The sequence below is a fragment of the Humulus lupulus genome, chromosome 4 (assembly GCF_963169125.1).
Source record: "Humulus lupulus chromosome 4, drHumLupu1.1, whole genome shotgun sequence".
Taxonomy (NCBI): domain Eukaryota; kingdom Viridiplantae; phylum Streptophyta; class Magnoliopsida; order Rosales; family Cannabaceae; genus Humulus; species Humulus lupulus.
Window position 1 is genome coordinate 36437679 of NC_084796.1, and position 12911 is coordinate 36450589.

Here is a 12911-nt window from a genome sequence, read left to right on the forward strand (position 1 = left end):
AATAGACGAAGATCTTCTCACGTTGTTGTTCGAGGATCAAGAACAACCTTCCCTTCCTTTCCCTGACCCTCTATTTTCACATCACAATCCCATGACCAGTCTTTCAGACCGCCAGCCACACATGGGTCGTGTCAAATACACAGCTCGTAAGAAAAATAAAACCACCAATTCTCCTTCTAACAGCTAGCCACCAATACTGAGGGCCCATCAAATGACCCTCAACCCCTAAACTTCTCACCACCAGACATTCAACCAAAAGCCCGTCCTCGTGATGGCCCTCGAGCAGAAATGGACTGGTACGTCGCCCCTCCTAGTGTCATATCGAGCAAGATGGTAGTCAAGTATTCCAAGAAGTATGGGCTTCCTAGAATTACTTTACATAAACCCACACCCGACCAAAGGGAAAACGTGCCTGGAGGCTCATTCAGCACATGGTCGAGGTTTCACATCGAGGTAGGGGCAATCTTGGCCTTGCACGAATTTTCCCAAGGGGTGGCCAATTATTTCAAGGTTGCCTCTTTTCAGATAACACCCAATGGATATAGAGTACTATCAGCACTCTATATCCTTTATAACCACAAAAAAAATGGCATGTGCTTACACCACACGAGATCCACTATCTATTCGATCTCAAATCCAACCCCAACCAAAACAACACCAGGTTTTTCCACTTCTGGGACCAGGAATCTGCTCGTATATCCCTGAGTGATGTCACCTACAAATCCAACATAGGAAAGTATTTCCAGGAGTACTTTCTTACTACAGACTTGGTCCCCGACAACCTAGCCTTCACTCAAGGAGGTAAATTGTCCAATCTCTATTCGTTTATTTTTATCGATTTCTCCTTTCATTGTCCTTAGCAAGTTGGTGGCGCGCCTAGGTCCATGGCACCGACCAGACCCCACTCTAGTGATGGAGATAAGGGCCACGGCCTTAGCCAGTGTGACGAACATAGAGAAGAGTGTCAGGGAGCTGGTAACTTAGAGCAATCTAAGGCTGGTTGGCCTTCTGGAAGAAATCCACCATGGGGAGTGCCACTGGAGAGGAAATCCCCAAGAAACAACAAGTTTTGTCAAAACTCCAAAGGCAACGACCAACGGGAGTGACCATCCGAGAGCCACCCAGCAACCCTCAGGCTGTTACTGCCCCTACTAACCATGGGAGAGGAAAGCAAAAACTACTGAAGTATACCGGCCCTATACTTGAGTCCTCTGATGAGAACGGTATAGACTTCTCACTCTTAGATAGCTTGCCCATCCCCTGTCAATTATTTGACAGGGATGGCAACTTTAAATTTACGACCAGTAATTTTAATTTGGACTTCTTCAAGGTAGAGAGTGAGTGTAGTTGTAGTTCTATAAGTAATATATCGACCAGTAATAATAGTTCGGGTATACTACGTAGAATTTCCCTTTCCATTATTTCTCCAAACTACTTTGTTTGATCGTTTTCTTTTCTTTTGCAGTCATGCCTTCTGAAGACACTTTCGATATGTATGCAAACATTGATGCTCCTGCGAGCAAAAAGAAAGTGAGCAGGAGGCATTCTGGGGAGAGCAGTAGTGATCCCTCCAAGAAAAGGGCTCGAACAGAAGATCCTCTGGCTCTAACTCCCTCCAGAACAACAATGCCCCTCCTCCTCCTCGCAATGGCCCTCCCTCCAAGTAGGCGGGGAGATCCCTGGGCATCGATTTGCTAAGCAGTGCCTACAACGCTACCCACGAGAAGCTACAAAGACTGTCCCGGCACTATCACAGCCAGGAAGCCTTTTCACATCTTCCTCCGCTAAATAACAGCCAGGTCATGAGCCACGGGCTGTCTGAAGTCCTTAGTGTAAGTGTGTTTTTTTTTATTGTAGTTTTAGTCGAGCAACATTTTAGTCGGGCTGTCTGTACGAGTGATCAAGAATTGATCTTACACTTATAAGCGGCCAGTCAATTAACTAACTAGCCCTTGTTCATAAACTTGTAAAAAGTAAAATTAGTACAAGCTAATTCTTTAAAAAGAATCATTTATTGATAATACTTGCGCAAGTGTTCTCCATTCCAATAGCGAGGAATGAGATCTCCATTTAAGTGAGCAAGTTTATATGTGCCTGGTTGAAGGATTTCTTCAATCTGATACAGACCTTCCCAGTTTGGTCTGAGCACTCCGGCAACTTGGTCGCGAGTGTTGAGAAAAACTCTTCTAAGTACCAAATCCCCTACGTTAAACTTTCTTTCATGTACTTTAGAGTTAAAATATTGAGCGACCTTTTGTTGGTAAGCTGCTACTCAAAGCTGAGCTTGCTCGCGCCTTTCATCGACTAGGTCCAAAGCCTCCATCAATAATTGGTTATTAGTGCTCTAGTCATATGTTAGCCTTCTATGTGATGGTGGATTTAGTTGAACAGGCAACATGGCCTCATACCCATAGGCCAAGGAAAACGCCGTATGGCCTGTTGCTGTTCGATGGGATGTTCTATACGACTAGAGTACTTCTGGTAATTGCTCTAGCCACACCCCTTTTGCTTCTTCAAGCCCTTTCTTTACTGTGTCCTTCAGAGTCTTGTTGAAGACCTCAACTTGTCCATTGGCATGTGGATGAGCTACCGATGAAAAACTTTTTATAATTCCATGCCTTCGCAGAAATCAGTGAAAAGATTTATGTCAAATTGTGTGCCATTATCTGAGACAATTTTCCTCGGCCACCCATACCGTCATACAATGTTCTTGACAACAAAGTCCAATACTCTCTTGGTTGTTATTGTTGTTAGTGGCTCAGCTTCGACCCACTTTGTAAAGTATTCAACAACAACTACTGTATATTTGACATTCCCTTTTCCTGTAGGTAAACACCCAATCAGATCAATTCCCCATACTGCGAATGGCCACGGGCTTTGCATCTGTTTGAGCTCATTTGGGGCTGCTTGCGATATCTTGGAGAATCTCTAGCACTTGTCACATTTTCTAACAAAATCCATAGAGTCCTCATTCATGGTAGGCCAGAAATACCCTTGCCTTAGAATCTTTTTTGAGAAACTCTGCCCTCCAGCGTGATCTCCATAGAAGCCTTCGTGGACTTCTTGCATCAGTTCCTTGGCTTTCTCCTTATAAACACAATGTAACAAAGGCATTGGGTGCCCTCTTCTATACAAAATTCTGTCGACCAGAATAAATCGAGCCGATTGTCTTTGAAGCGTCGTCTCTTTGTGTCTTTCTACTGGCAGCAATCCCTGTTCGAGATATTCGATGATGGGTGTCATCCACATGTCTGTAACTTGACTGACTAGTGAGGACTCTTGTATTTGAATGCTCGGTGCCAACAAATGTTCAACTGGTACTATGCTCAAGGCATCGACATCTTTCGCACTTGCTAACTTGGCCAACGCATCATCATTTGAATTCTGATCATGAGGCACTTGTTTGAGAGTATACTTTTCAAATTGTGCCAATAAGTCCTTTGCATTGTTCAAATAAGAAACTATCCTGAGACCCCTAGCTTGATACTTTCCCATAATATGATTAACTACTAGCTGGGAATCGCTATATATTTCTATTGACTTTATATCAATGTCCTTACCTAGTCTTAATCATGCGAGCAGAGCTTCGTACTTGGCTTCATTGTTGGATGTTGTAAAGTTGAATCTGATTGCACAGTGGAACCGATGTCCTTTGGAAGTGATTAAAATCAAACCCGCTTCTGCATTATGCTCGTTGGAAGAGCCGTCTATGAACATTTTCCAGGAAGGAGCTTGATTTTTACTTTCAGTTTCTTTCATCGGTTCGCTAACTGGGATTCCGGTGAATTTTGCGATGAAATTTGCCTGAGTTATTCCTTTCATAGCTGGTCGTGGAGAATAGGAGATGTCGAACTACCCTAGTTTGATTGCCCATTTTAATAATCGTCCAGCGGCTTCTGGTTTCTGCAAGACTTGCCGTAATGGTTCGTCGGTGAGTACCACGATGGGGTGAGCTTGAAACTAGGGTCGCAGCTTTCTAGAGGCCAGAATCAAAGGAATGGGCCAACTTTTCTATGGGTGGATACCATAATTCCTCCCCACTAGCCTCTTGCTTACATAGTATGCCACTTTCTTAATGTTGTCTTCTTCTCTGTGATTGCCAAGTATATGAACAAAGTTTCTTTTTTGACTGGTTTGGACAAGATTGGTGGTTGCGACATGTTGGATTTTAATGCCTTAAAGGCGTGCTCGCACTCTTGTGTTCAATCAAACTTCTTGTTACCCCTGAGTAGATTAAAAAATGGAACACACTTGTTCGTTGGCTTAGACATGAATCTACTCAGAGCAATAGTCCTTCCAGTTAGGCTTTGAACATCTATAATCTTGGCAGGAGACTGCATCTCGATCAGTGCTTGGATTTTTTTGGGATTAGCTTCGATTCCTCGTGAGTTTACTATGAATCCCAAAAAATTTCCTGTTTCAACACCAAAGGAACACTTGAGAGGGTTAAACTTCATCTGATATTTGTTCAAGATGTTGAAGCATTCTTGCAGGTCCTTGATGTGTTCTTCGGCCTTCATTGACTGAACCACCATGTCATCGAAATATACTTCCATGTTAACGCCGATCATCTCTTTGAACAAATGGTTGACCAGTCGCTGGTAAGTCACACTAGTGTTTTTCAAACCGAAGCATTACTTTATAACAGTAAAGTCTTGTATCTGTTTGAAAGCTAGTGTGATCCTCATCAGGTGGATGAATACTAATTTGATTATATCTTGAGTATGCATCCATGGACGATAACAATTCATTCCCTGATGTAGCATCGACCAGCTGGTCGATTATTGGAAGTGGGAAACAATCCTTCGGGCAGGCTTTATTAAGGTCCGTGAAATCCATTCGGCTTGGGAATCAGTATGGGATTAGAGACCCAAGACGGATAAAATGCTACCCTGATGAATCCATTTTCCTTTAGCTTCTCGACTTCTTCTTTTAGGGCCTTCAATCTGTCTTTGTCGAGCAGCCTACTTTTTTGTTGCATAGGTGGATAGTTTTTGTCTATATTTAAGACATGGATGATCATTGCTGGTGCTCTCTAAAAAATTCCACCAGTTTTTTTTTTTGTAATTGTCTCTAAACTTTTACCGACTTTCACAACCCTGGTTGGATCTGCTTCTTCTAATTAGACCTCTTCGAGGTATTCCATGGTTCCAATGTTCTCTTCAAAATCCCCAAAGCGAGGATCTCAATCCCTATCCTCACTTCGGGCAACACCCTATTTGGTGACATGTTCACCTGATTAGGCTTGTATTTCATTTGTCACTAGCAACCTTTTCTCAGCTTTTTCTCCCGATCAGCCCCTTTTTCCTTTTGTGATCGAGGAGTTATTACATTCCCGTGCTTCTCGCTTGTTTACCAGTACTCATCCAATTCCTGTGTTGGTTGGAAATGTCATGGCCAAATGCCATACTGAGGTCACTGCCCGCAGATCGACGAGAATGGGCCTTCCAATCACAGCATAATATGGGAAAGGACAATCAATGTAGAGTCCAAGAACTTTACTTAGCTAGTTAGATAGTAGTAGCAATAGTAATAGTTGTAGTATTTTTATGACTGTGGATTTTGGTTCAGACCGGGATTTACTTGGACACTCGTAGTCACACTTGTAGGGTTTATAAGTTTAACCTATAGTTTAAGAATATTAATTATAACCTAAGGTTTAATTAATATGACTGATTATGAAGGTGATATTTGTCATAATATAAGGTTTAGATAAACCCAATAAGGAAATGACACTTCACATATGAATGTTTAATGAATAATTAAGTATTTGGAGGAATAAATTTATTAAGAGTAATATTTGAATATCCTAGGGTCTGCCAGCAGCTTTGAAATCGTTAGAGGACTTACTCAAGGTTGTTTACTCAATTCAAATTAGGCTGAAAAAGTGCAATTATGTGTATAATATTTCAGCGTATGCCGATATATCGCAGCACTAGGGGGCGATATATTGCCATACGGGGATACGAAAAACACGTAACTTCGCACGACCACCTCGACGAGCCTCGGGCATATTAGCCTAGGTGATATATCGCCTACTAGGGGAGATATATCGGCTGTAGTGCCAGATTTTTAAATGTTTTTGAAACCAAGCTTAATTTATTCCTTAACCTCTTGATAAGTCCATAATCTTTTTGACCGAGTCTTCAGCCTCTGCTGAACGATTATTCAAAGATTTTTCAATTAAAAATCCATTATTTTATTCAAGCTAAATAAAGATCTTTTCATTCTTTAACTCTATAAATAGGACCTAGTACCCAGCCATTTATTCATTCATCAAGCTAAGTTCAGAGTCTGCAAGCTGCTAGGTTATTATAGAGTGATAAACACTTGGGTTGGGGTTATAAGCTTTATCCTTATAAGCTTAATAAACACTCGGGAAGTAAGGTTTGTAGTATATTTCGGTTCGAGGTGTAGTTCGGTTATAGAAGCATTCCAGGTATTCCTTCTTCTAGTTCCTTTCTGTGTTATTCTTATAGTTTTTTTCTACTCAAAATCCTAACTCGTATTCTTTACTCTTGGTTAGGAATCTAAGATCTTGAATGTAAGATTGTTGTTGGTAAGTATCCTTTCGATGGTGTAGTTCACTCTTTTCATCCTTTTTCTTTAGTATACTCACCTTTCTATTATGGTTTTTAGGAGTGTTCCAAAATCCCGATACTATTCTCATATCCCAGTATATTGGTAAGGAAAATAGGATAAGATTTTATATGTTATATGTTATCTTTTGATTGATGTGTTATGAAATGTTATACTATGTATGTTGGTAGACTTGGGCATATGACTTGTATAGCTAACAAGCCCCAATAAATTTATGGGCATATGACTTGCTTAGCTAGCAAGCCCCACAAATCTAATGGGCATATGACTTGATTAGTTAACAAGCCCCAAGTAGTATAATGACCATTGTAGTAGTATATGACATATGTTTATGATATAGTATATGTTTATGATATAGCATATGTTATGATAGAATTTTATGTATATATTTATGTTGTTAGTTTTTCCTTGCTGGGCATTAGGCTCATTCCTTTATGTTTATTTGTGCAGGAAAATAGCTATGGCGGCGGAAAGGTTCTTGGCAGCTTGGGGGTTGTGTATTGAGGTTGGATGAAATCGATGGACTGAGCATTCGATTAGAGGATGAAGTCATTAAGTCTTTAAATTATGATTTCTATGTATTATTTTTCGCACTTGGTTTTGTAACCCATTTATTTAAGTTATGTTTTGCTTTATTTTCAAAACAATGGGATCCCATATCCTAAGTAAAATATTTATGTACTCAAACGTTTTCTTTATATAATAAAGTTATGATGTTTTCGCATGTACGTTCTCTTATGAATAATATAGTAGTTATTAATGGTGCAAGGTCTAGAATAGTTGGGTTGTTACAATAAACTACTATGAAAGTACGAGAATGTATTGTTCACAAGTGCAGCCCCTGTTGTGACTAGAAGCCTGATCGATCTAGTCCGTGTGAGCCCTTCTCCGGAAAAACCATAAATGGTTTGGCTGCATGGTTCTAAATCTTGCACTGAGAATTTCATCATTTCCAGTGAAGATTTATACAAAATGTTGACTAAGCTTCCTGTATCCACCAACACTCGCTTGACCATCATATTGGTGATCTGAACATCCACGACCAGAGGATCTGACTGGGAAAATTGAACATGCTGAGTATCTAGCTCAGAGAAAGTTTTAGATTCTTCCTCTGTTCGAGCTTTTTTGGGAGTTCACTCCTCAATGTTCAGCATTTCAATATCCTGATCGTGACGTAAGGTTCTGGCATACCTTTCTCTTGGCTTCCCACTGTCACCTGCTATGTGTGGTCCTCCGTAGATGGTCAACAATTTACCAGCTGCTGGAGTTGGCTGTAAAGGAGACAAGCATTGGCGTATAGGTGCCTGCTCGTTGCCTTCTTGAGCACCTTGCTGAGAACCTCTAACTGCTGGCTCCTCAGATGTCCTTGTCTGATAAGGAACTCAAACTCATCCTTGAGCTAGTTGCACTCGTTGGTGTCATGGCCATAATCGTTATGAAAATGACAAAATTTGGTAGTGTCTCTCTTGGATATATCTTTCCTAGTTGGGGTTGGTCGCCTAAAGGGAACAGTAGTGTGACTGGCCTGGTACACCTCCGCTCTGCTATTGACTAGGGTCGTGTAATTGGTGAACCTCGGCTCGTATCTATTATGTTTCAGGTTCTTGTTATCAGACGTTGTTGGCTCGTGGTTTGCCCTTTTCCCCCATTCTTCCCATTATTTTTTTCGTTGCCATTGGTTTTCCCAGATCCATTGGTAGCTTTTGTGGGATCTTCTTTCAGGCCTTGGTCGTCTATAGGAGACTTTCCTTCATTGGAAATGGCCTCCTCGAGCTTGATATACCTGTCTGCTCGATCTAGAAATTCCTGAGTGCTATTGACTCCATTCTTTCGCAAACTGTTCCAAAGGGATGAGTGGCGCTATACCTTAGCAGTAAGAGCCATCATTTTTCCCTCATCCCCAACCGTCTTGGCCCCAGCATTAGCTCGCATGAATCGTTTAATATACCCCTTCAGGGTCTCTCCTTCCTTCTAGCGTATTTCGACCAGCTGATTGGCCTTGGTCAAATGTACTTGACTAGCATAGAACTGTCCATAAAACTCCTTTACAAACATTTCCCAAGAAACTATACTGACCGAAGGGAATTTGAAAAACCTCTCTTGAGCGATTTCGGATAAAGTTGCTAAAAAAATTCTGCACTGAGCATCGTCTGACACCTTTTGAATGTCCATCTGTATCTCAAGTTTGTTAACGTGAGATATGGGATCCTCCAACCCAGTGAAGTTGGGCAAGATCGACATTTTAAATTTTCTTGGAGTCTCTGTCACAACGATTCTATGCACAAATGGGGTGCCCTTTCTCTGATCAAATTCTATATGGGATGTCTGGTTCCCAGCCAGCTGCTGGACGACCTGATTTTAGGCATCTAACCGGGCCTGTACAACATCTGGTACTGCCTGAGCGACCGGTGCTGGGGGAAATACTCGTCATGCCTTTCCCTTCAATCATTGAGAACATCCCTCAGATCTTCATCCCTACGCCTTTGCTCGCTCACACCTAGTCGGTCAAAGACATTGGGCTATTTAGGTTGCCCCCTAGCATTCTGGCTTATTGGTCGGCTCTCCATTAGTGGGGGGTTTTGTCCTTCACCCCTCTCCTCTTGTCGTCGAACAACATTCCTTCTGCCAGAATCCACCTCATTATAATCATGGCCATCTCTAAATTGTGACCTATGATGGTGCGACCTGCTGTTCGCACTATTTCCCTCTCCCATTGAGCAACAAGGGGTGGCTCTGGGCTCTGAGGATGCATTGGTTGTGGCGGATGGTCGTGACGCTGGGGATGCTCTGAATGTGGGTTTTGTTATGGATGAGTACTAGGTGGCTGATCTGATTAGGAGGCAAGTACAGGTTGCCCACGTGCCAATTGAATGGTTGCCTCCAAGGCTGCAGTGGTATCCCTTTGCCGACAGTCCATGTCAGCCTGCCGATCATTCAGATCTTGGCGTTGCCGATCAATCTCCCTCTACTGCAACACCATTATTTTAGCCACATTCTCTTGATTAGCTCTCAAATTAGCTAATTATTCTTGCAACACAATTAGTTGCTCTTAAAGTTTCAACATCCATCTCATCCTCTTCCAATTCCATCTATGGCTCATCATCAGCTACACCTTGTGGAGGAGATTGGTTTGGCACATTTCCAGAGGTTTGCCTAGTTTTGCTAGTTTTTTTCTCCATTTGACCTTCTTGGAGACCTTGAGTTCTACTCTCAATGAAAGCACCAAAATGTTGACCCTCAATTTGTTCAACGACACAGAGTCAAATAAAACGACAGAAATTAGATGAATTCAAGTTAAGAAGATAAATGACATAAGGATTTATAGTGGTTCGACCCCAAGTGATGGTAATGACCTACGTCCACTTTGTGTTCTTATTAATGTAATGAAAACCTTCGATCAATAAACAAGGGTTTACTGAGTTTCAGAAGCTCAACAAAAGATACAAAGTATTGTGTAAAAACAATAATTCTCTCTCTCCCTTTCTCAAAGATCCTTCTCATGAGCCCTTTGAGTCTTATTTGTAGGCTCAACAATATCATTATGGGCCAATGCGCCTTGATTACATTTAATACAAACATATCTGAATAATAATTGAAATTATAATTATTACATAAATACAAGAGCAAATATCTTTCGAAAATATCTGATATACTATGACCAGTCCTGGTCGCCTATGAAATATGCCTTCTGCCATATGAATGCTCCTCTGGTCAATGGTCGACCCATTTGTAACCATTTAAACAGTCACGCGTATCCACGTGCGAACTAATCTTGCCACGTCATCAAGTGAATCTTTTTTGGGTAAAAAATTTGCGCCCCCAAGTTTATTATGATGCGATCAACATTAAATAAACTTACTCGGCCAACATTTCACTAACCTATCACGTCCAACCTTACTTTTACTTCCTTGAAAAGGTAAATAATCATGATTTTACAGTTTCCTAGGAAGGATTTCATGACTTTGCATTTTCCAATGTTCCAAAACCCTCTTTTCACTCATGACTTGTCAGCTACCTTGATTAGTATAAATAGGCTTCTTCATTTTCCTTCATTTCTTTGATTTTATCTATCTTCAAGAACTTCAAAAAAAATTCAAGCACTTTCTGATCATCTTGCGACAGTTTCCAAGAATTTTTAGACGATTTTCAAGAGATTTCTTCAGCAATCCTTACTGAAAGTATGCTTTCGAGCAACTTCAACTATTTTGTAGCAATTTTCTTGCATTTCTACTAGGAATGATCTCTTTTTTGGTAACTGTCATGTTGAAGTTCTTGATATGTTCTTGAGGATAATCGGTTATAGGTAAAGAATTTGTATAATTCTGTGTTTAAATGTGTATTTTAGGCAATATTTAAGAGTGTAAAGACATTTAGGAATGATATATATGGGTATAACTATTGATTTTGGGTCCAAAATCGAAGTAAAATTTCAATTTTGGCATTAGGAAAAAATATGGGTTTTTTCCGCTTATTCTGAAGGTGAAAATTTTTTCTCGAAAAACTTTTCATTTTCACTTTTTGATCATTATCTTCCTCTGTTCATAGGTTTCAATTTGTTTGTTTCTGTATCACAAGCTCCACCACAGCCAATACCATCGAACAACTACCCCAGACATAATTCTTCTGTTAACCGAACAGAAGAAAACCACAAAGAGTCAAACCATCCATTGTCCGTGTAAAACAAGTAGCCCAAAGAAAGAAAAAGACCCCCGGTCGTTAGATTAATCAGTATGCAGGCAATGATGAGGGTCCTTCGCCAACCCCTAACCCGTAAGAATCGAGCAACCTTCTGAGCTGCTCCTTACCCATGCTCTTGTAAAAGAGGGCATAGGAAAGGATGTACCTGGCACATCGCCCCTTCTAACGTCATATCATGCAGGATGGCGGCCAAGTATCCCAAGAAGTATGGCCTTCCTGGGATTACTTTATATAATCCAACACCCTACCAGAGGGAAAATGTGCCTAGTGGTGCTTATAGCACCTGGTCGAGATACCATATCGATGTAGGGGAAATTTTGCCTCTGTACGATTTTTTTCGAGGGGTGGCAAACTATTTTGACGTCATTGCATTCCAAATAACCTCGAACGGGTATAGAGTGTAAACTACACTCTATATTATTTACCATCATAATTAGTTGCATGAGCCCACTCCCTACGAGATCAACTATCTACTCGATCTCAATTCCAACTCCAACCAAAACAATACGGGGTTCTTCCATTTCTACCATCAGGAATCTGCACACACATTCCTAACCAATACAACCTACTAGTCCAATGTGAGGAAATACTTCCAAGAGAATTTCCTCACAACTGATCTTTGTCGTGGACAATTTGTCCTTCACTTGGGAAAGTAATTTTTTCTTCCTGAATTCGTTCAAAGTTCTGGTCGTTCTTTCTTCTTTTCTTAGTCTGTTTTCTCAAATATAGGCCCATGGTACACACCAGAGCCTACCCGAGGAATGGTAGGGTGGGTTGTGGCCCTGAGCAGCATGACCTATGTTGAGAAGAATGTTAAGGACTTGTCACCAAAAATAATTTAAGGATGGTCGGCCTTTAGGAGCCTCACCAAGATGTGAGGGAATTCACTGTTGGGAGTGCCAAGGGAGAAGGAACTGAGGAGAAAATTCCTTTTGACTAGCCACAAGATGTCTCTCAACCGTTAGAAATCAACCAACGAGGATCAGGGAGCCAAGCTCCGATCCCCTACTAGGTCCTATTCCCCCTTCCCACAGAAAGGGGAAACAAAAACTACCTGAGCACCCTTGTCAGGTATATGACTCGTCTAAGGACATAAATGGTATGGATTTCTCAACTCTTTTAAATATGTTTCCCATTCCTAATGGTCTTTTCGATAGGAATGGCAACTTTATTTTTTCGACCAGTAGCTTTAATTCAGATTTCTTCAAGGAGGATAGTGTTTGTAGCAGTAGTAACTTAGATAACGTAGTGACCAGTAACTATAGTTCGGGTATAATACTTAGAATTTTTCCTTGTTTATCTTCATGTATTTTTGTGAACACTTTAACTAATTTGTTCGCCCTTTTTTTAGTCATGCAGGCCAACAATGCCTTCGATATCTATGCCTCAGAAGGAAACTCAAGAAAATCGACCAGGAGAGAAGACGCAGGTACCAGTGGGGTACCTTCGAGCAAGAAGTCTCGACCAGCAGAGACTCCTCCTCCTTCAAAGACCACTACTCCTCCTCCCTCTCCTCAACCAGAATCTTCAACTGAGCAGGTGGGAGGGCCCTTTGTAATCGAGATTCTGACCAATGCCTCCAGCTCAACAATAGACAAGCTACAAAAGTTGCA